The sequence below is a fragment of the Notolepis coatsorum genome (assembly GCF_963971535.1).
Source record: "Notolepis coatsorum genome assembly, chromosome: 8".
Classification (NCBI taxonomy): Eukaryota; Metazoa; Chordata; class Actinopteri; order Aulopiformes; family Paralepididae; genus Notolepis; species Notolepis coatsorum.
In genome coordinates, this window is record NC_140172.1 from 146,331,514 (window position 1) to 146,354,666 (window position 23,153).

Consider the following 23,153-nt stretch of genomic DNA (forward strand, 5'->3'; position numbering starts at 1 on the left):
TTCAGCAAGTAGTCAGGCCTCATCAAGCCCATGCGAACCTGGGAAGAGACAAGCAAGTACAACTTAGACAGCGGTTATAGACGGTTTCACTGGAATTCTGTTGCTAGGGAACAGTTTGGACCCAAATGTTTGAGAACCACTGTACTAGGGAACCTAGTGTTGTTTTAATGTAATGCACAGTAATACAATTAGTTACCTTGGGCAGCAGCAAAGGGACGTGTGTTTTACGCTCCTCACGGGAGTGGTCGATCCAACGGAGGACGGCCTCGAACACCGTCTCCTCGCTCTTCGCGTTCAGATCATCCCTCTCAATGATGTCCACCAGTTGCTGCAGGGACAGCTCCACAAACTCCTGTGAGACGGGCAGCATCTCCTCAAAGTGGCACACGATGAAGAGATAGGCCTTGTGCCTCAGGTCAGGGCAGTAGTAGATGTCCGCAAACCTCCAGATGCCAACACAGTTTTCCAGAGACAGCTGGCCTTCTAGGAAGTCAGAGCACGCTCCTATTATGCCAGTGACGAGAAGCTGGTCTGCAGCCACCAGAAGCTCTTTCACGTTCTCTGCTGTCACCGGCACAAAGCATGTGTAGGCGTACTCTATGATGAGCTGCATCATACCCGGGGACACCCCAGGGATACTGTAGACTGGGTTCTCTGAGTCACTCGACTCCATTAGAGTGAAGAGGTTTCTGTGGGATGCAGAGTATAGAGATATATGATGAGTAAACAGTAAGCAACATTCTGTCCTCTGTACTAATATATTTTCACTGTAGAAGTATAGTATATTTTCATAGTAGAAGTACAGTATAATATATTTTCACAGTAGAAGTATAGTATATTTTCATAGTAGAAGTACAGTGTAGTATCTTTCTACAGGAGAAGTACAGTATAGGGTCTTAGCACAGTCAAAGTACATTATTCAAATCAAATTAATTCATTGAAGCGTCTATTCTATTGTGACATCATGACATTCTATTGTGACATCATGACATTCTGTTATGACATCATGACATTCTGTTATGACATCATGACATTCTGTTATGACATAAAAAAAAATAAAAAAAAATAAAACGTTTTTATTAAAGGATAAAAACGAAGGATTTGTATAGTCAACTTTGATTGGCCAAAAAAATATAAATAAATAAAAAGTATTCCATTGCAAAGCAATTCCATGCACAAAAAAAACGTTTTTATTAAAATTAATCTTTATTTATATTTTTTTTATTTTTGTATCATTACAGTAGAAGTACAGTATAGTATCTTTTTACTAACCAAGCTAACCTGAACCAAGATAAACATACCTGAAATAGGTGCTGCAGCAACACAGGATGACCTTGTGGGCGTTAAACTCAGTGCTGTTGACTTTAATAACCACATCACAGAACTTTCCCTCCAGACGCAGCTCATTAAGGATTGTACAGGACATTGTTTCCTTTTCCATGTGGGGATTTTTAAATTGTATCTACAGAATATATTCAAGCTTAGACAAGTAGCCGGAAACAACAAGTGAGCTCCTCACTTGTCAAGTTTCTTTAATAGTTGTCATCAGTGGTGCAGTGGCAAATTGACAGTAGGTCAAACGCTCCACGCGCGTGTGCGTGCGCGCGTGCGCGCGCATGCACAGTTTTTTTTGGCTGCTCTCGTCCTGCAGCTGGATACTATTGCCTCACAGCGCGGCCGTCAGCGTGCGGCCCAGAGAGCGCCGCTGGCTCTGCGGCTCTGCAGCTGCATGCTTCTCCGGGAGTCCGGTTGGATAATGCCATGTAAAAAGCGATTGCGCGTACTTCAGCCTCAGTGAGCGAGGTATAACGCCGTTATACCGAGTTATACCAGCACTGCAACACTGGTTGTCATACAGAAGTACAGAATACTTTTATACAAAATGCTTCTTACTGTTACGCTCCAGAGACTGTGCAAGACAAGATAAGTATGAAATAAAATAACATAGTATAGCATGTAAATTAGAAGTAAAAAATGAGGTCACAGTGTTCAGTATAGACATATGTACAATGTTCGATGCAGAATAGACGTAACTGAGTTACCATATAATATACAATACTATGCAGTGTACTAATATACAATATTATATAGTGCAAGGCAGAAATGGGATGAGGTGCAATTTAGGTACAATTTACAGTAGGTGTACGAGTTGTAGTGCAAATCCTTTATCAATAAATATAAAGTGTGTATAATAAATATAAATATAAAAATATGTGTGATCTAAAGTGTGGAGAGTGGGTGCTGCAGTGCGTTGTTTGTTTAAGTGAGTGTGTGCGTGTGGGTGTGTGTGCTGTGTGCATTTGATGGTTGTTGCATAGTGTTTATTGTTCGTTTAGCAGCCTGATGGCCTGGGGATAGAAGCTTCTGAGATCTGAGATATTCTGGGAGAATTGTTGAATAGATACACAAATGTTCTAGAATGTTTGATTATGACATCACAACGGAACATCATGCTGTGACATCATACTGTGACATCATACTGTGACATCACAACGGAACATATTTGAGTACCATTTGAATAATATAAATAATGATGTATGATTTATAAAAGTCTGGTAGAGTTGGGAGTCTCTTCCTTCTCTCTTAAATCTTTCTTTGGCATGGATAATGAGAACCACCAGCTGATCACAGAGGCAGTGCTGACATTTCTGCATGCTTCAGAGTTGTACCAGAGGATATTTATTAGTATTGGACAGGCAAGAGGAGCAGAGAAGAAGGAGATAGTGTGTGTTGAAGATGAGAAGAAGAAGAGGGTAAACAATCAAAAGTTGGTTTACCAGAGGTCTAACTATGGCACATCACTAGCGTAGTATAAGAACTGAGGAGGGCAGTAATACGCCTGCGGGAAATTCAAAAGAAGAAAGAAGAAGAAGAAGAAGAAGAAGAAGAAGAAGAAGAAGAAGAAGAAGAAGAAGAAGAAGAAGAAGAAGAAGAAGAAGAAGAAGAAGAAGAAGAAGAAGAAGAAGAAGAAGAAGAAGAAGAAGAAGAAGAAGAAGAAGAAGAAGAAGAAGAAGAAGCCGCCTATTCTCAGTCCTTGCCCCACAATGGTGGAATGAACTACCCATCCCAGTTAGGACAGCCGAATCCCGTCCAATCTTTCGCCGTCGACTAAAGACTCACTTCTTCAACCATTATCTGAAATGATTAAAAAAAAAAAGAAAAAAAAAAAAAAAGAAAAAAATCTAACCCTGACTAACCTTACTGTCATGCACTTGTCCTAATAAACTAACCTACACTGTAACACGCAACACTTGATGAACATTGTTACTCAGCTGATAGAGTTGTACCCTTCTTGCTGTCTTGTCGTACAGAACTTGTAAGTCGCTTTGGATAAAAGCGTCAGCTAAATGACTAAATGTAAATGTAAGAAGAAGAAGAAGAAGAAGAAGAAGAAGAAGAAGAAGAAGAAGAAGAAGAAGAAGAAGAAGAAGAAGAAGAAGAAGAAGAAGAAGAAGAAGAAGAAGAAGAAGAAGAAGAAGAAGAAGAAGAAGAAGAAGAAGAAGAAGAAGAAGAAGAAGAAGAAGAAGAAGAAGAAGAAGAAGAAGAGCTCATCAAAAGAATGGCGGAGGGCAGTAATACGCCACGATGCGTCTACACTGCCGGAAATTCTAAAGAAGAAGAAGAAGAAGAATATAATGTAATGTTATATATTATAATATAATGTAATATAATAATAAAGTATAATATATTTAGCTCCCATTTGAATAATATAGATATTATGTCTAAAAATAAATATAGAATAATAACGTTATTTATATAGCACCATTCATACAGATTGCAGCTCAAAGTGCTTTACACAAAAAACTAAACAAAAGGATAAAAAAGAATAAGAAAATAATTACAATCACTCCATAACTAAAGATGGAAATTATAAGACATTAAAATGATAAAAACGGGAATAAAACAACTAAAAAAGATAGTAAAAATAGCTAAATAAGACAAACAGTAAGACAATAACATAAGACAGTAAAAAAATTACAAATACAATAATAATAAAGACCGAACAATTTAATAGTTAAAATAATAAAATAGCTAAATTAGATAGTAAACAATAGGAAAAAAATGTATAACAGTAAAATAAGACATTAAAAAAGAACAAATAAAATGAAAAAATACATAAAACAATGATGATGATAGAATATTTAAGTAAAAATAATAGAAATAAAGAAAAATAAGACTATAAAATAAAGATAATAATTAATTTAAAAGCTATTTTAAAAAGGTATGTTTTGAGCAGTGCCAACCGAGTGTGCTGTCCTAATGACCTGCAGGAGAGAGTTCCACAGTTTTGGGGCGTAGTAGTGAAAACACCGATCACAACATGTTACGTCACCACTTGTAACTCTGCTGTGGACACTGAGCACCCGGCTCTATAGCAGACACAGGGATAAACAGAGGGAGGCTACTGACGCCAGTGGGTGGTGATGGTGGTGATGACGAAAAAGAAGAAACTATGAAAATCACTTTCTTCTTCTTCGTTGTCATCATCATCATCATCATCATCATCATCATCATCATCATCATCATCATCATCATCATCATATTATTATTATTATTGTTATTAGGCTATTATTATTGTTGTTGTTTTTGTTGGACAAAAGTATTAAATAGTTTAGGTCACAGTAAACTTCTGTCTTTTCTATTAAACAATACCATACTGGTAATAGTGCAAATAGTTATTTATTCAATCAGTGCATGAAGCGGTTCCATCTTCATGTCTTTATTTGTAGCACACATTACTACATTGTCATGCAGCGAACACACACATGCGAGATGGGCGACACACATAGGAACACATACACACACACATGCATTTTTTGGGGTCGCCGATTAAACTTCCTCTCTGCGCTTCACCCATCCTGTTGTCCTTCCCCCCCCAAGGGCAGCCAGGAGCAGACCCACCCGGGGACCAATCCAAGTGCTCCTGTCTGTCTTCGCCCAGGGACACAACAGCGTTGCAGATCTGTTCTGCATGTTTTTCCATTTGGTTTATCTCTTTTTCTGGAGGGGAAACCCTTGCGAGCACTGGGGAGAACATGCAAACTACACACAGAAAGGCCCGGGAGATACCCCACCTGGGTACCTGGCAACCCGGCAACCTGGTCCCCAAGCGGGAATCGAACACAGGACCTTCTTGCTACGAGGCAACAGTGTTAAACTGTGTTAACCACTGCACCACCGTGGCGCTGTGATACTAACTATTCACTTCAGACAGATTTCAAATATCCAAATATATATGAATATTGCATAGGGTTTACAATAGATCACCTTTTTGGTCTATTTGAGATATAGGGTTGAGATAGGTCAATTACAAAAACAGCTGGCAGTGTCCTTGTTGCCTAGTAACATGTACAGTGTAGATACTGTACTGAAGACACAAGACACATATGTATCACGGTTGTGTTTGGAACCCAATTTGCAGACAAGGAGAAACGGCAGACAGGTTTAAACCCAATATGGGTATATTTAATAGAATGGTCAATGTCCAGGCAGGGGTCGATACACAGGGGTGACACTCATAATGTCCACGGTGTGCGTGGGGGCAAGAGAGTCAGACAGACGGGGTCAGAGCAGGGACAGGGATAGTCAGCCAGGCAGGTGTCAGAGCAGTTCCTTGTGAGCCAGGCCAGTGTCTCCAGGTCTTCGCCGAGCAGGCTGAGGAGAGAGGACGAGAGTACAACGTTAGACACGGTCAAAGAACATGAGATCCAGGCGAACAACTAGAACCATCAGAATAGAGAATACGAGCAAAGTAACACGACTAACTGGTAACGAGAGTTTACGATCTGACAGCTTCTCCACGTCTGGGGCGGGGTTATATACCCTGATGTAATATGCCCACAGACCTCAGATCAGCTGCCTCGCTGAACACCACACCTGCACCTACTTGACCATAATGAGAGCGGGAGAAGGGGGAAGAAGGACAGATAGAGGAAGGAGCACTGCCAGGCAGGAACCATGACAATATGGGACAGACCTTTTAGGAATCTTCAGATTTTGCAGTTGGGGAGCAGATCTCAGAACAGTTCTCCCAGGATAAAGGGAGGGATAGTTTCACCAATCACCACATCACCCTCATGAGTGAGGACCACTCGTTTTACAAGCCATCACACACACACACACACACACGCACGCACGCACACACGCACGCACGCATGCACGCACTCACACACACACACACACACACACACACACACACACACACACACACACACACACACACACACACACACACACACACACACACACACACACACACACACACACACACACACACACACACACACACACACAACATGGTGTTATTCACCGGCACAGATGCAAAAATAAATCATAATTTATATTCTCCTTTTTTTCATTACAATTTACTCAAGCCTAGTAACAGATATTTCTGACACTGGGAATACATACCCCCAGGTCCCTAGATGTTCCTAGATACCAAGAACATGCAAATGGCCTTGTAGAAGTGGAGCAATCTTCCATTTACTTAGGCATGTACCTTTAGGCGAGATTTCTGAAAATAGGGCTACAGCTTAACAGGTTAAAAAAATCCAACGCTGATCGAGAGCTAGTGATGTCCTTTACAAAATGGCCGCAAAAAAACTACAATTCCTGACATTCAAATTTTCCAAAAATGGCGACTTTCGCGAACTAAACAAGACCAAATCGAGAATGAAAATCTATCTAATAACACTTTAACCTATTGTTAAACTAATGTATTGATGCTAATATACATTATAAATGCTGTTGTGACATGGTTATGATGTTTATACTTTAATACGTTTGAAAATAAAAACGATACTTTTGTCAAACAGTCTGGAGAGATTGATTTATGATGCAATGTCATTTTGGGACCGATACCGGTCCCGTCGGGTGGAAGAGGTTAATATTTTCAAAAATAAGCTAAAAACGTACCTCTTCACCATAGCCTTCTAATACACTCCACTGCTGATTGTAGCACTACTGTCCATTCTATTTTATTGCACTGCACTGTTGCATCATTTTACTATCTATTCTATTCTACTATTTTATTGCACTGTATTATTTTACTCTGTCTATTACTTTTTATTACAGGTTCAAAACTGTCAGGTATTAAACTGTGGGTATCAAACAAGAAAGACTGTCAGGCTTTAAAACTGTGTAGGACCCAGGCCTAGAACTGCACCCTGAGAGAGGGTACTGCGCCCTGAGAGGGAGGTTTGCCCTGAGTGGGAGGATCAAGTCAAGTCAAGAGTCAAGTCAAGAGTTTTATTTGTCACGGCATGCAAGTATACAATGAAATGCGGGTGGTCTTGCCCGCAACGATGTGCAATACAGTGGTACAACATATAATAGAATCCAATAAAAAACAACATTGTGCAATAAACAGGTAACATGGTGGGACATCTCGGTATCTGTACATAGTTATTTACAGAGCATGTAGGACATGCTAGGTCCTTTGGTAGTGCAATACACTGTTACTGTTGCTATACTATTTTTAAAGTGACCTTTCCTTTTTGGCCATAAGTGTGGGCGTGTGCAGCATGAGTGTGTGCCTGCTCATGTTAAAGTGGCTGCTAGTGTGCAAGCGTGCACAGCGTGCGTGTCGTGTGTGTGCTCATGTGTGCTTGTGTGTGGAAAGTTCAGTGTTCTGTGGCACTCAGTGTTCATTGTTCAAGGCTCTGATGGCCTGGGGGAAGAAGCTGAGCCGAAGCCTCTCTGTCCTAGTAGCTGGGGTTCGCAGGCTGGAACAGGCTGTTATTGGGGTGGTGGGGGTCTTTCATTATTCTGCAGGCTCTGGATTTGCACCTCTTGTTGTATAGAACCTGCAGGGGAGGTAGTGCAATACCTGTGGTACGCTCGGCTGAGCGCACCACTCTCTGTAGGGCCTTCTTGTCCTGTGCCGTGCTGTTTCCATACCAGGCAGTGATGTTTCCAGTCAAGATGCTCTCTACAGCTCCGGAGTAGAAGGACTGGAGTATCTTCCCCGATACTCTGAACTTCCTTAACTGTCTCAGGTGGTAGAGGCGCTGCTTCGCCTTTTTTACGACTGTGTCTATGTGTGTTGACCATGTCAGATCCTCTGAGATGTGGACCCCCAGGTACTTGAAGCTGCTCACCCTGTCCACGGTAGCCCCGTTTATCATCAGTGGTGTGTGTGTCTCCTGCTGTCCTCTCCTATAATCCACGATCAGCTCTTGGTTTTACCAATGTTCAGGAGCAGGCTGTTGTCCTGGCACCAGCGTTCCAGTACCTCAACCTCCTCCCGGTAGGCCTTATCGTCGTTGTCCGAGATCAGCCCCACCACCACTGTGTCGTCTGCAAACTTCACTATGGAGTTGGAGCTGAACTTGGCCACACAATCGTGTGTGTAGAGTGAGTACAGCAGGGGGGTCAGAACACAGCCCTGGGGGGACCCGATGCTCAGGGTGATGGTGTTGGAGGTCTGACCCCCCACCCTGACCGCCTGGGGTCTTTCACTCAGAAAGTCCAGTACCCAGGCGCTCAGGGCGGAGCTCAGACCCAGCTCGATCAGCTTGTCCACCAGTCTGGTGGGGACTATGGTGTTGAACGCTGAGCTGTAGTCAATGAACAACAGGATCGAAAGGTCAAAGTGAGTATCAAACAGGAGGGAAGACTGTCAAGTTTTAAACTGTGGATACCAAACAGAGAAGGTATGACGACTTTGAACTGTTGAACAGTAATCCAGAACTATTTTATTGCACTGTAATATTTTATATTTTTTATATATGTCTGTACTTTATGTGCTCATTTTATGTTATTATCATTATATTCTACTATTTTATTGCACTGCACTATTGCACTATTTTACTCTGTCTATTTTATCTTACTATTTTTATTACTATCTATTTAAAACGGAATCAAACCATAAACAAGGTGGCCTGTTGGGATGTTAGATGTTAGAAGTCAAGAAGAAACATCACAATAAATCAAGAACAAAACAAAAACACCATAAAGTCCAAAACATTTAAAATAAATGAATGCAACACTCCCAGACAGACCCCACGCGAAGGTAAGGAAAAACTCACTAAAACCTAGCAATAGGAAAAAATGCACCACAGGCAATGTGGAGGAGAGACACCTTAGAAGGGCCGTTCAAGGGGGGATCTCCCTTCTTAGATGTCGGTGATAGTAGTGTTGCAATAAAACAGGGAAAACAGTTGGTAAAGCATGCACTCACAAGCGTAATGAAACACAGATGTATGTAAGAAGAAGAAGAAGTCTTTATTTGTCATGCAGCAACACACACATGTAAGATGAAGAATAAGTCGTGAGTGGATGGACAACCAGAGTTGATCTATTGGGTTGATGAACTGATGGCAGGCAGGTGTGTAGACTGAGCAGGTGAATTGGGATGAACCAGGATGAGGAGAGGAAGCAGACGATGCCCATATGGTCACAGGAAGCTGCTGAAATTAGCGAGAGAGAGAGAGAGAGAGAGAGAGAGAGAGAGAGAGAGAGAGAGAGAGAGAGAGAGAGAGAGAGAGAGAGAGAGAGAGAGAGAGAGAGAGAGAGAGAGAGAGAGAAAGAAAGAGAAAGAGAAAGAGAGAGAGAGAGAGAGAGAGAGAGAGAGAGAGAGAGAGAGAGAGAGAGAGAGAGAGAGAGAGAGAGAGAGAGAGAGAGAGAGAGAATGGGGGAGGGGGAGGGGAACTGAGGGCTAGATTGGCTTGACTTGAGTTTGGAGTGAGAAGATGGTGATGAGGCCTGACAGGAGTGTGGATCATGACACTCTTGTGATAATTGTTGATATGACTCGGGTAACATTTAACATGATATGCTATGAGTTTTTCCACAGTAAATTTTATTTGCATGTTTATAGTTTGGTAATCAAATCCAAATTTGTAGTAGTTTGTTTTGCATGACGGTGAATTTGTCTCTGGTTTCGACTTATGCTGGAGTTGCTGTTCATCTTTGTTTGTTTTGTGTCGCCTAGTGTTTAGCGTTTCTCCTTGGTACAAAGCCCTGCCTAAAGATTGCTTGAGGTTTCGTTATGTTTTCCCCAAACAACTAAAGTATCTTGTTTTTTGGTGACGTGTTTTTCCTGGTTTGGCTCGTTATAGGAGGTCCAAGTGTAGTCTGGCTGTGTGATGACGTTAACTTGTTAGCAGAAAAGGATTGCACCAAGACAGCTTTGCTTTTTACGTAACTGTATGTAACTGGCAATGTATTCCAAAATAGTTCTTGTCGCCTGATGTGAAACATATTCCAACATGCAGGCATATAAACACACACACACACACACACGCACACACACAAGCATGCATGCACGCACGCACGCAGGCAGGCAGGCAGGCAGGCAGGCAGGCAGGCAGGCAGGCAGACACGCACGCACGCACGCACGCACGCACGCACGCACGCATATATAGTTTCTCCATAGACCTCTATTATACTTTTAGTCAGGGAAGTGCCATGGTTTCTCCATAGAGCTCCATTATACTTTTAGTCAGGGGAGTGTCATGGTTTCTCTATAGAGCTCCATTATAACTTTAGTCAGAGGAGTGTCATGGTTTCTCTATAGACCTCCATTATACTTTTAGTCAGAGGAGTGTCATTGTTTCTCCATAGACCTCCATTATAGTTTTGGTCAGAGGGGTGTCATTGTTTCTCCATAGACCTCCATTATACTTTTAGTCAGAGGAGTGTCATGGTTTCTCCATAGACCTCCATTATACTTTTAGTCAGAGGAGTGTCATGGTTTCTCCATAGAGCTCCATTATACTTTTAGTCAGGGGAGTGCCATGGTTTCTCCATAGAGCCCCATTGTACCTTTAGTCAGGGGAGTGCCATGGTTTCTCCATAGAGCCCTGTTGTACCTTTAGTCAGGGGAGTGTCATGGTTTCTCCATAGAGCCCCGTTGTACCTTTAGTCAGGGGAGTGTCATGGTTTCTCCATAGAGCCCCGTTGTACCTTTAGTCAGGGGAGTGTCATGGTTTCTCCATAGAGCCCCGTTGTACCTTTAGTCAGGGGAGTGTCATGGTTTCTCCATAGAGCCCCGTTGTACCTTTTTAGCACCGCAGCCCAACGCAGGTAGGGGGCAACTCAGTCACGTGATTGTCATGCCCCTCCAGTCCTCCAGGCTTCCCACCCTCTAATACCCTTGGTTCTCCCACTTTATCCCGACCTAGCTACTCTCCCTCTCTTCCTCTCTCTCTCTGATTACAGGATGGGGTTCAGGTGTGTGTCAGCCGGAGGAGCTCCACTCCCTGTTCCCCCATCTTGGATTCCCGTGAATGACCTCTGCCTGCCTGACCATTCTCTCCGTGAACATCCCTGGACTGTATGAGGACCCTCTCCTGGCTACGACCCCTACGCCCGTCTGACTACCCCGTACCTGCTTACTCCCCGGACTGTCTGAATACCAGGGGTGTAAAAAGTACCCAGAAATTATACTTAAGTGAAAGTATGGGTACCGTCTCAAAATCGTACTCAAGTAAAAGTCAGAGTATCTGGCTAAAAACACACTTGCGTAAAAGTTTTAAAGTTTCTACTTTTAAATGTACTAAAAAGTTAAAGTAAAAACGTTTTTTTATTGCAAGGGATATACCAGAGGGGTCTCAAACTCATTCCATCGTTCAGTTTTCATTTGATATGAAATTATTCTTCTGAGAGCACCTGTGTTTAATCAAAGATACCCGCTTTCTAGTCTTGCACAAGGACCAATCAGTATGGGTATGGGCGGGTTCATTTTCCATTGATGGGGATTTGATTGGCTGTTTTTAAATAAAGTGTGGCCGCAGGATTAATAACGTTAACTTTAGATGGGCCAGATAAACAAAAATACGAATAAAAAAATTTGGACCACGCTCCCTGGACAGTCTGAGTATCCGCTCCTGGCTACGACCTCCCCGCTCGTCGGAGTACCCTGTACCCGCTCACTCCCTGGACTGTCTAGCGACTGGATTCTGTTACTCTTCTTTTCTCATTAAATACACCTGACATTTGGGTTATACTCTGATTCCACATGGTCTGTGCTTGTTTGTGTCTGCAGCACCTGTGTTCTGGCCTAGTGAAACCGTTACAGTCATTCAGTGGGTGCTGCTGATTGGCTCATACACATTGTGTTTACAAACAGGCCCATCTATTAAACAGTTGGCTGACTCATTCCATGGTCCTACACTTAAGAAATGCAGTGAAATGGCATTTTGGCATACTGTTAAAAGTAAACTCAATAGAAATGTTTAAATATATCAATAAGACTGTTTTGGGATAAAATAAGAAAATATATATATTATTTTCATTTGTATATAATAGAGTAATAGATCATCTTTTATCTTTTATAATTCCTAGTTTATACTACTTTACTATAATCGTATTGCCTATATTCATGTCTTTCTACTATTGTCATAATCACAGCAAGAGCCTTCTTCACTCCTCCTCATCCTCCCTCCACATTCTCGACACACCTTCTTCACTCCTCCTCATCCTCTCCCACACTCACAACGGAAGCCTCACTTCCTTATATGGGCAGCATCCGTTCCCCGGGTTCACACGCTGCCAGCTCTCCACTCAACACAGCTGTCACTCATCCCCTCATCAACCAGATGGTACTTCAGCTGGCAGATCCTGTTCCATCGTGGTGGGAGTGTTAAACTACCTTCCTAAGTAAGAAGACTGAACCTAAGCCTTGCTACCTGTACTCGTTTATATTCCCTGACCTAACCTTTGTTCTCCGTGTGCCCAGGACCTCCGCTCCAGTGTCCCTCCTACCTGGACATCCCGTGCTGATACTGCACAAGGAGTGCTCCTGCTCTCACCCACGACACAGCCCTGTGTCTACCTGCCTCGTGCTGCACAAGGAGTGCACCTGTCCTAACCCCAAGAACATTCTCCCGTACTGCACAAGGAGTGCACCTGTCCTAACCCCAAGAACATTCTCCCGTACTGCACAAGGAGTGCACCTGTCCTAACCTCAAGCACATTCTCCCGTACTGCACAAGGAGTGCACCTGTCCTAACCCCAAGAACATTCTCCCGTACTGCACAAGGAGTGCACCTGTCCTAACCTCAAGAACATTCTCCCGTACTGCACAAGGAGTGCACCTGTCCTAACCCCAAGAACATTCCTATACCTGTCTGTCGCACATTCCATTTGTCAAACTGTCTGCTTGGGGAAACTACATTAAAATACCCTAAAACACTCCATTCTCTCTCCTCCTGTGTTTTGCTATTGGGCTCCGCCAAATCCCATTCTCACAACTATTACCCTGCCCATACCTGTACCTCCCCTCCCCCCTCCCCCATGCTGCTATGGTGCCCACATTTCCCCAAGGGGATCAATAAAGGAATATCTCATCTTATTACGTTGATTAAAAATCAGCTTACCCTTGTTTGTCTCCACCTATCCTTTGGCTGGGATCAAATTACCCCTAACCTGGGGCAAGCATTCCAGACGGTCCCTTCTTTTTAAGAAGTCACATTTCCATACCTCCTTTGTGCAGTTACATTCTTATCATTTACCAGTAAATCCCGAAGTAAACATCCTAAATTGCAGGCAGATGTACTCGTTCTTCCCTCTGTCTCATTTCATCCTTGCCAAGAGGTCATTTCATATAAATTATTGGCTCATCTTACCCCATTCTCCCCTAGGGGCAAACTACTAACCTTCATACTGTCTTTTACTATTATGCTCTCCGCTTCTAAGTACTCTACCATGCCTATATTACTACCTACTATGCTAATATGTCTATACTACTATGCTCTCAAGACTGCAGCACTCAAGTTCAACACTGTTTGACGAACAATCTTACTTACCCTTAGCTGCCAGAGTTGCACCCTTCCTGCTGACTTGTTGTACAGAACTTGTAAGTCCCTTTGGATAAAAACCTACCAAAGTCAGCCCATGTTACCCCGCTTCTTAGGGACCTGCACTGGCTCCCCATCGCCGCACAAATTCGCTTCAAGGTCCTCGTCGTGGCATATCGCGCAGCGAAGGGAACGGCTCCCGCCTACCTCCAGTCAATGGTCTCTAACTACACACCATCAAGACCCCTCCGCTCTACATCCTCTGGCCGCCTCAGACCCACTCTTATCCGGGAGGGTCATCAAAGAGAAGCCGCCTATTCTCGGTCCTCGCTCCACAATGGTGGAACGAACTTGACAGCCGAAACCCGACCAGTTTTTCGCCGTTGACACACTTCTTCAATCAATATCTGAAATAAGAAAGAAAATAATCACAGTGTGGATGTAATGAGTCTCATCTACAATATAATAATCACAGTGTGGTTGTAATGAGTCTAAGTGGCAGAGTGTATTAAAAGGCTATGGTGAAGAGATTTATAAGGGGGTGTATAGTGTGTGTAATAGTGTGTAATAGTGTGCTAGTGTAATAGTGTGCTAGTGTAATAGTGTAATAGTGTAATACTGTAATAGTGTGTAATAGTGTGTAATAGTGTGCTAGTGTAATAGTGTGTAATAGTGTAATAGTGTGCTAGTGTAATAGTGTAATAGTGTAATAGTGTGTATTACAATATAATAATCACAGTGTGGTTGTAATGAGTCTAAGTGGCAGAGTGTATTAAAAGGCTAAGGTGAAGAGATTTTAGCTTACTTTTGGGTATAGTAGTGCAATTTCCCCATGGCCCTGTGCTTGAGTCGATGGTGGTGTGCAGTCGCTAGGTCTGATTCATTTTAGTAACGCCTTATCAACGCCTAATGTTTTGCCCGGTCATCTTTAAAACATGTTTTTTTCTTCTTCTTTTTTTACAAACCAGACTAGATCATAAATCTTTAAATCTCATAAAAGAACATATCCATCATTCTCTCTCGCTCCCCGTGAACCTCTGGCCGAGCGAGGACAACATGATCTCACTCTCCGGCTCCCAGTGTGGAGTGTTGTTGCTGCCACGTTCTTTGTTGTGAAACGGGTCAACTGTAGGCTCACACAGAACTGGACCGGCACCAGCCTCTACTCAGCACCAGCTGCGTCTGCCAACTGACACGACCAGAGATCTCTCCTCCTCTCCCTCCCAGAAGCAGGAGAAAAGCTGAAGTGGCCATTTTTAAGTCTTTCGAGGTGAAAGTGCCCCCCCCCCCTCCTCGCTCTCCCCTTGAAAAGCACCGAGGTGCACCAGCTATGTGTAAGTTGACACTATAGAGCAGTGGTTCTCAAACTACGGGTCGCGACCCAAAGTGGGGTCGCGGGTAGGTGACAGTGGGGTTGCGAATTTTGTTTTGTTTTGTTCTGGCAACATATTTTGGCTAAATATGCCTCATTTTATAAATGTGTATTGATAACATAGTGCTGCAATTAAATCTTCTAATAAATATGCATGATCAAGTTCAACAACGTGTGCTTTTATTTTGATATTCCTTAATTCAAAGTAAAAATGACACAATACATTAAGTGTGGGGTCCCCAAAAAAAAATCCTAAATATAATGGGGTCATGGTATAAAAAGGTTTGAGAACCCCTGCACTAGAGGCTTAGTAACTACAGTACTAGTTTGTTTGTAAATGGTAAATGGTGCATTTATATAGCGCTTTTATCCAAACCCATTTACAATTTTGTTCCTCACATTTCACCCAATAACTCACACATTCACACACCGACGGCGGAGGCGACCATGCAAGGTGCCGACCTGCTCATTGGGAGCAATTAGGGGGTTAAGTGTCTTGCTCAAGGACACTTCGACACGCTGCCCCGGGAGGAGCGGGAACCGAACCGGGAACCTTCCGATTACCAGACGAGCGCTCTACCTCCTGAGCCACTGTCGCCCCCAGATATTTGTAAGTTCTCTCTGAAGTTAGGGTGTAAAGTCCACACTAGATGCTTAGTAACTACTAGTTAGATTGTAAACTCCCTGTATACAGACCGAACATGGAAAATCAGCCTTTCATTATAGTGCCCCTACTACAAGGAACTCTCTCCAGCTCTCACTGAACATAAAACTACCTATAATGCAGGGGACGTTTTTAAGAGGCTTACTGGCAGGCCTGCCTGCAACAGTCTGTAACTGTTTTTAACTTACTTATATAAGTGCACTTTACAAGTGATATGGTGTTCTTCCTTTTAATGCACTTCATCTATGTATACTACAGTATGTAAAAAAATTATTTTATTGTATCACTATGTAGTACATATTGTAAAAAAATGTATGCATTGAAATGTCTGTAAGTCTCGACGACATTGAAAATGAGGGTGACCTCAATTGTCCTTTCCGAGAATAAATAAAGGTTTGAATTTAATTGAATTGAACTAAATCAGCTGCAAAAATGGGTTGCTTTGGGGTAATCGTGGTGGTGTGGGGTCTGTGAGGTGTGGAGCTGGGACCCAAATGCAGGAGAGTAGAGGCAGAGGCAGCAGGACCAGAGAGCTGAACCCAACCAGAGAGCTGAACCCAACCAGAGAGCTGAACCCAACCAGAGCGTTGACCCCAACCAGGGTGTGTTTATCGCAGGGCAGGTCGATGAAGACAGAACAACAACATGCCGACAGCCTGACTTAACCATCAGAAACTGAAATAACTAAACTGGAACAAGCGTTAACTGACCCCTTCAGTTAAAGACATGCATGTTAGGCAGGGACTACAGACGAAAACTAGCTCATTAGAAGAAAGTAACTGAGAACTGAAAAAGAACTAAACTGGAACAAGCGTTAACCCTTTCACTGCCGCACTACCAAACGGTTAACCCTTTCACTGCGACAATACACAGAAGGTTAACCCTGTCACTGCCACATGACAGCAGGTTAACCCTTTCACTGCCACACGACAGAAGGTTAACCCTTTACTATCACACTACTGATAGTAAAGGGTTAACCTTCTGTCGTGTGGCAGTGAAAACGTTAACTGACCCCTTCCCAAAGGAACAACACGCAGGAAGTGTGGCTATTCTCCGTCCTTGCGTCACAATGGTGGAACGAACTTCCCACCACATAGTCAAGACGGCTGAAACCCGCCCAATATTCCGCCCTTGACTAAAAACACACTTCTTCAATCAATATCTGAAATAAAAAAGAAAATACTGTCTTTTACTATCATGCACTTTGCTACTAAGTAATCTACCTTGCCTATATTACTACCTACTATGCTAATATGTCTATGCTACTATCTACTATGATAATATGTCTATGCTACTATCTACTATGATAATATGTCTATGCTACTATCTACTATGATAATATGTCTATGCTACTATCTACTATGATAATATGTCTATGCAGGGCCGCCTGGGAGAAATGCGAGGCCCTGTGCGAGATTTAACGCGAGCCCCCCCCCCCCCCCCCCCCCCCAAAGGTAAAAAAAAAAAAAAAAAAATTATATATATTTTTTTATTTTTATTTTTTTTATACAGTCAACACATTCTTAAATAATAGCGCTGCCCGAGGCGGGGCATGATACAGTCAACATATAGCAAAAGAGAGAGCGAGAGAGAGCTCCCGTTCTACAGTCAATATACAGTGTACAGAGAGAGAGAGAGAGAGAGACACATTGGAAAGAAATTGAAATGCTATTTGGCCCTAAACAGAGAGTACACAGTGGCAGAATACCTGAGCACTGTGACTGAAGATCCTTGAGCACAGCCTAGCCATCGAGAAAGGCCGCCATAGGCAGACTGTGTGTGTTAGAAAGAGAGAGAGAGAGAGAGAGAACATGTGTGTTTGTCATGTGTGTGTGTGTTAGAGAGAGACTAGAGCATGTATGACAGATTCAAAAGGACAAAGATCAACACTTAAATCCAAGAGAGAGAGAGAGAGAGAGAGAGAGAGAGAGAGAGAGAGAGAGAGAGAGAGAGAGAGAGAGACACATTGGAAAGAAATTGAAATGCTATTTGGCCCTAAACAGAGAGTACACAGTGGCAGAATACCTGAGCACTGTGACTGAAGATCCTTGAGCACAGCCTAGCCATCGAGAAAGGCCGCCATAGGCAGACTGTGTGTGTTAGAAAGAGAGAGAGAGAGAGAGAGAGAGAGAACATGTGTGTTTGTCATGTGTGTGTGTGTTAGAGAGAGACTAGAGCATGTATGACAGATTCAAAAGGACAAAGATCAACACTTAAATCCAACAAGAAGAGGGTATACCAGAGAAACCAAAGCAGCAAGGAGCCAATGGCCGACATCAGCTAAATAGGCTAGCCAGGTACTGTGACACCAGGCCACACACAGCTTTGGCCAATGGCCCAACGCTACCCAAGCTACACAAACGACCATTCACACACAGCACATGTCGTATCTCCAAATGTTGTGAAGTAGCATATGTTTTGCCTGGAAAAAAACATCGTTATTAACAAAACATTCGGGAGGGGAAGGAAGGAAGAGTGGGGTAATGTCATGACATTTTCATTAATCCAAGTTACCTGCACGAGGAACGCAGGGCGAAAGGCCGCAACACAGGTCTCCACGTTGACGAAAGGCCTCTCGCTGGCGGGACAAAAAGAAGCTATGGCCAGAGCCTTGTCATGGTGCAGGCCCGACTACATCTTCTGTCAAAGGGCCTGCTATTCTCAAGGCTAACTGATAGCATCAAACGAACGTTCCCAGCTGACGCTAAACAGCTAACTGGCTAACAGTTAGCTCACACAGTTAGCTACTAGTAGTATTAGCTAGTCGACCAGTTTGGCTCCAGAGAGAGAAAGAGAGATAGGGTCAGGTGACTCAGGTCCACGGCGGGTATATAATCATAGGTTGACTCACCATAACGCAGTATCAACGTGGAAGGAGACTTTCTTGGCCCCACGGTGTAATTTCTTCTTCTTCTTCTTCGAGTACTTTCCGGCAGACTGGACACCTTTCGGCGTATTGCTGCCTAACAGATTTATCTGCTCACAAGTTCTCTTCTCCTTCTTTTGAAAAGACATCCACTCGCCTCGCCTCGCTCCTCTGAATAGGTTAGATAACGCTAGTTAGCATTTAGCTAAGCTAGCTACTAGCCGACATCATGGCTATACCATGAAAGGCTCCGGCCATTTGTCCCGCTAGCGAGAGGCCTTTCGTCAACGTTCCTTGGTGACGGACCGACTGATAATGACCGACCTCTTTCTTCGTCTTGGCTATTGGCATAACTAAGCATAGTCAAAAGCTGCACGCGCGAAAATGTCAAACGCAGCCGACTCACGCTGCCACGCCGGCGTACTGCACTGTCTACACATGATGTAAGTAAAACCACTCCCTTCGTTGAAACCAATGCTGCTGCAGAACCCCAGAGGCTGAGCTCCAATAGTGAGTATGTCTGCAGCTGCAGGACTGCAGACCCAGGAACAAGTCAGACACATTCTACAAACGTGTCTAATGTGAAATATATAAGCATATAAGCAAAACTAGATTTTAGGTCTGTGATGAAAAAGGGCCTCGCGGGAAGGGGGGCCTCGCAAAAAAATAAAAAAAAAAATAAAAAAAAATGATAAAAAAAATTAATAATACTTTTTTTTTTTTTTTTTTTTGCGAGGCCCCCCTTCCCGCGAGGCCCTGTGCGACCGCACTGCTCGCACACCCCCTGAGGCGGCCCTGTGTCTATGCTACTATCCACTATGATAATATGTCTATGCTACTATCTACTATGATAATATGTCTATGCTACTATCTACTATGATAATATGTCTATGCTACTATCTACTATGATAATATGTCTATGCTACTATCTACTATGATAATATGTCTATGCTACTATCTACTATGATAATATGTCTATGCTACTATCTACTATGATAATATGTCTATGCTACTACCTACTATGATAATATGTCTATGCTACTATCTACTATGATAATATGTCTATGCTACTATCTACTATGATAATATGTCTATGCTACTATCTACTATGATAATATGTCTATGCTACTATCTACTATGATAATATGTCTATGCTACTATCTACTATGATAATATGTCTATGCTACTATCTACTATGATAATATGTCTATGCTACTATGTACTATGATAATATGTCTATGCTACTATCTACTATGATAATATGTCTATGCTACTATCTACTATGATAATATGTCTATGCTACTATCTACTATGATAATATGTCTATGCTACTATGTACTCAAGACTGTAGCACGTTCAAATTCAACACTGCTAGACGAACAACATCCCTGACCCTTAGCTACCAGAGTTGTACCCTTCCTGCTGACTTGTTGTACAGAACTTGTAAGTCGCTTTGGATAAAAGTGTCAGCTGAATGACTAAATGTAAGGTAAAAGAGGCCTGGCTAGTAACCGGAATGTCGCCGGTTCGATCCCCGCCACTGACAGGAGGGTGTATTCCAGCTGTGAGCTGGTGACTGAAGGGTGGCTGGTATTACATCTACGGTTCCCTACCATCTTTGCCTAAGTGCCCTTGAGCAAGGCACTGAAGCCCAAGCCTGCACTCTGACCTTTCTGATGAAATGCATATGTATGTCTAACTAGGAGGGACACATTTCAATTGACAAGTAATCTTCTTCTTCTTCTTCTTCTTCTTCTTCTTCTTCTTCTTCTTCTTCTTCTTCTTCTTCTTCTTCTTCTTCTTCTTCTTCTTCTTCTTCTTCTTCTTCTTCTTCTTCTTCTTCTTCTTCTTCTTCTTCTTCTTCTTCTTACATTAAATTAAGCAACGATCCAACAAACTGAAGAGGGGAGAAAACAGATACACACGTGTGGAATAACGGCAAACTGAAAACACCTGGGTGATCACAAACCAGGGGCAGCCGAGGAGACACGAGAGGGAGAGAAACTAGGGAGCGGGGGGAAAGAATCCAGGGTCAGGGAGTAGTGAGAACACTTAGGGAGTGGGAGGAAAGTCCACGTCCAGGGAAAAATGGGCAGGCGGGGCAGAGCCGTGACAGAAGTAATACAATACAAATAATATATTTTATACTATATAATATATATACACATATCCGTACTGAACCGTCTCAGTACTGGACCTTTGGTTCAGTACGCGCTGTGTACCGAATGAATGCAACAGTACGTTAACCACTAACAGAACGCACATGCAGAACTTTTTTTTTTTTAATTTTGAATTTCCTTCAAAACACCAAATTCACCCCTTCCAAAATATATGTTTCTAACACCAGCAGGGTCATTACTGAAAATATTCATCATTTTCTTGTTAGCCAAATAACACACACACACACACACACACACACACACACACACACACACACACACACACACACACACACACACACACACACACACACACACACACACACACACACACACACACACACACACACACACACACACACACACACACACACACACACACACACACCTCCACACCAACTTTATTCCCCACGACTTTCACTTACAGCTGATCCGAGAAGAAAACAAAACCGCACAACATACTTTTGCTGATCTCCTCTCCAGTTGAGCTGCTGCTGTGTTTAAATCCAAAATATTGATACATCCTCTGCCATTGTTGTGTAACATGTCATCTCTTCTCTAGAATCTTCTTTCTCTGCTTCACGTTAAGTTACATCTACTCTAGAAGTGAAACTGAAACTGAAAGCATACACCGGTGGGGGCAGGAGCAGTGGGCAATTAATTTACTCAGTGGATGCCTGAACACAGAATGACACCGGTATCACTGACTACTGCAGCAAGCCTACACTGTAAAAGAATAAATGTCTTTTCATGGGAAATTCACTGTATTATTTTACAGATTACTTTTGTTTTTCTACTTTATGTGTAAATGTCATAAAAATACAGTAAATTACCTTTTATCAAAATATTAACCATTAAATAAAGGTTGTAATCTGTAAATGTATTTGATTTTACTGTAATTTGACAGTAAGTATTTGGCAACCATTGATTTCAGACATTTACCGTTTTTTTGCAGCTTTTTTTTTCTTACAGTGTAGGTGGAACTAAGTATAACTTAATAAAATATAATTATATTTAATAATAATAATTATTATAATTATTATAAATACATAATAATTATTATACTCCCCCCCCCTGTTGTACCGAACTCGTACCGAACCGTGACCCCAAAACCGAGGTACGTACCGAACCTTGACTTCTGTGTACCATTACACCCCTAACCTGCCAGAGTTGTACCCTTCCTGCTGACTTGTTGTACAGACTAAATGAAAATGTAAAATGAAAGGTAATACCTTACTTTACTTTATTACTTCCTGTGGACTGGTAATGGTTACACTACTTGTAACACTTGTTGTTACAAAGGGTCAGATTAAACCGAATATATGTATTTATTGATTGATATATATTGCATAATATTTGTATATCGTTTGATATCCCTTGTGTATTCTTTGTACATATACACAGAATATCCCTTTAACCTAGTACAGACCATAATATTTCGTTCTCTTATTGGATAGCGTTCCACCAGCGCCATTGCCATACCCCCAGAGTCGAGTTCAAAGCCACCGTCAAGGCTTGTCTCAACATGCCCGGTTCTGCCCAAGACTACGAGACAGGAATAAGGCTGGTACTAGTTTATTCGCCTAACATATAAATATGGCGCAGGTGAATACAGAAGCAGTTCGAGTTACCCAAGTGAAGCCTCACCCACGATACGACGTGCGGTGAAGTGGGCCCGTTTTGCCCCAAAATAGAGTCTTGTCTTATCCTAATACGTTTGTTCAACGTATCGTTCGCTCCTTACTAGTAAAGCCTTCAACGACCAAGTGAAGTGAACAACCGTGCGTCTAAATAGAGCACTTATAGCCGCGTGCGAATAGGATAGTAAAGTGTCAGAGCCTAGTTGAATAACGTCAAGTTCAACCTAGTTAATGTGAAGTGCCATGCACCGGAGAATCAACACCGGTGAATGCAGAGCCCTTTTCCGGCTGGATTATTATTATTATTGCTTTGGACCAGGCTGTTGGAGCGGAGAAGAATCGTCTACACCCACTACTGTGGGATTTACCCGAACATCACTCGAGCCCGTCTCAAGGAGAGGCTGGCCGGCTTTCACCTGTGCTGCACTCATACTGGGATTACAGCTGCTGCTTTCGTCTGCCGATCAGGGAGTAATATACCGCCTCCCATAGCAGGATCTTATTGAGTCCCCGCTGATCCAGACTTTGCATTCGAACATTTCCTCCCCCTGCTGGCTTACAACCGGTGGGAACTCCCTACCAGTATCTCCCGCTGCCTCCCCAGAGTACCATAGATATAATTCCTAATAATCAGGTTGTATTATTATCTCCTGCGTAATATGAGAATGGACATTCGTTATTGATTTGCCTACGCACATTCCTTTGCCTTA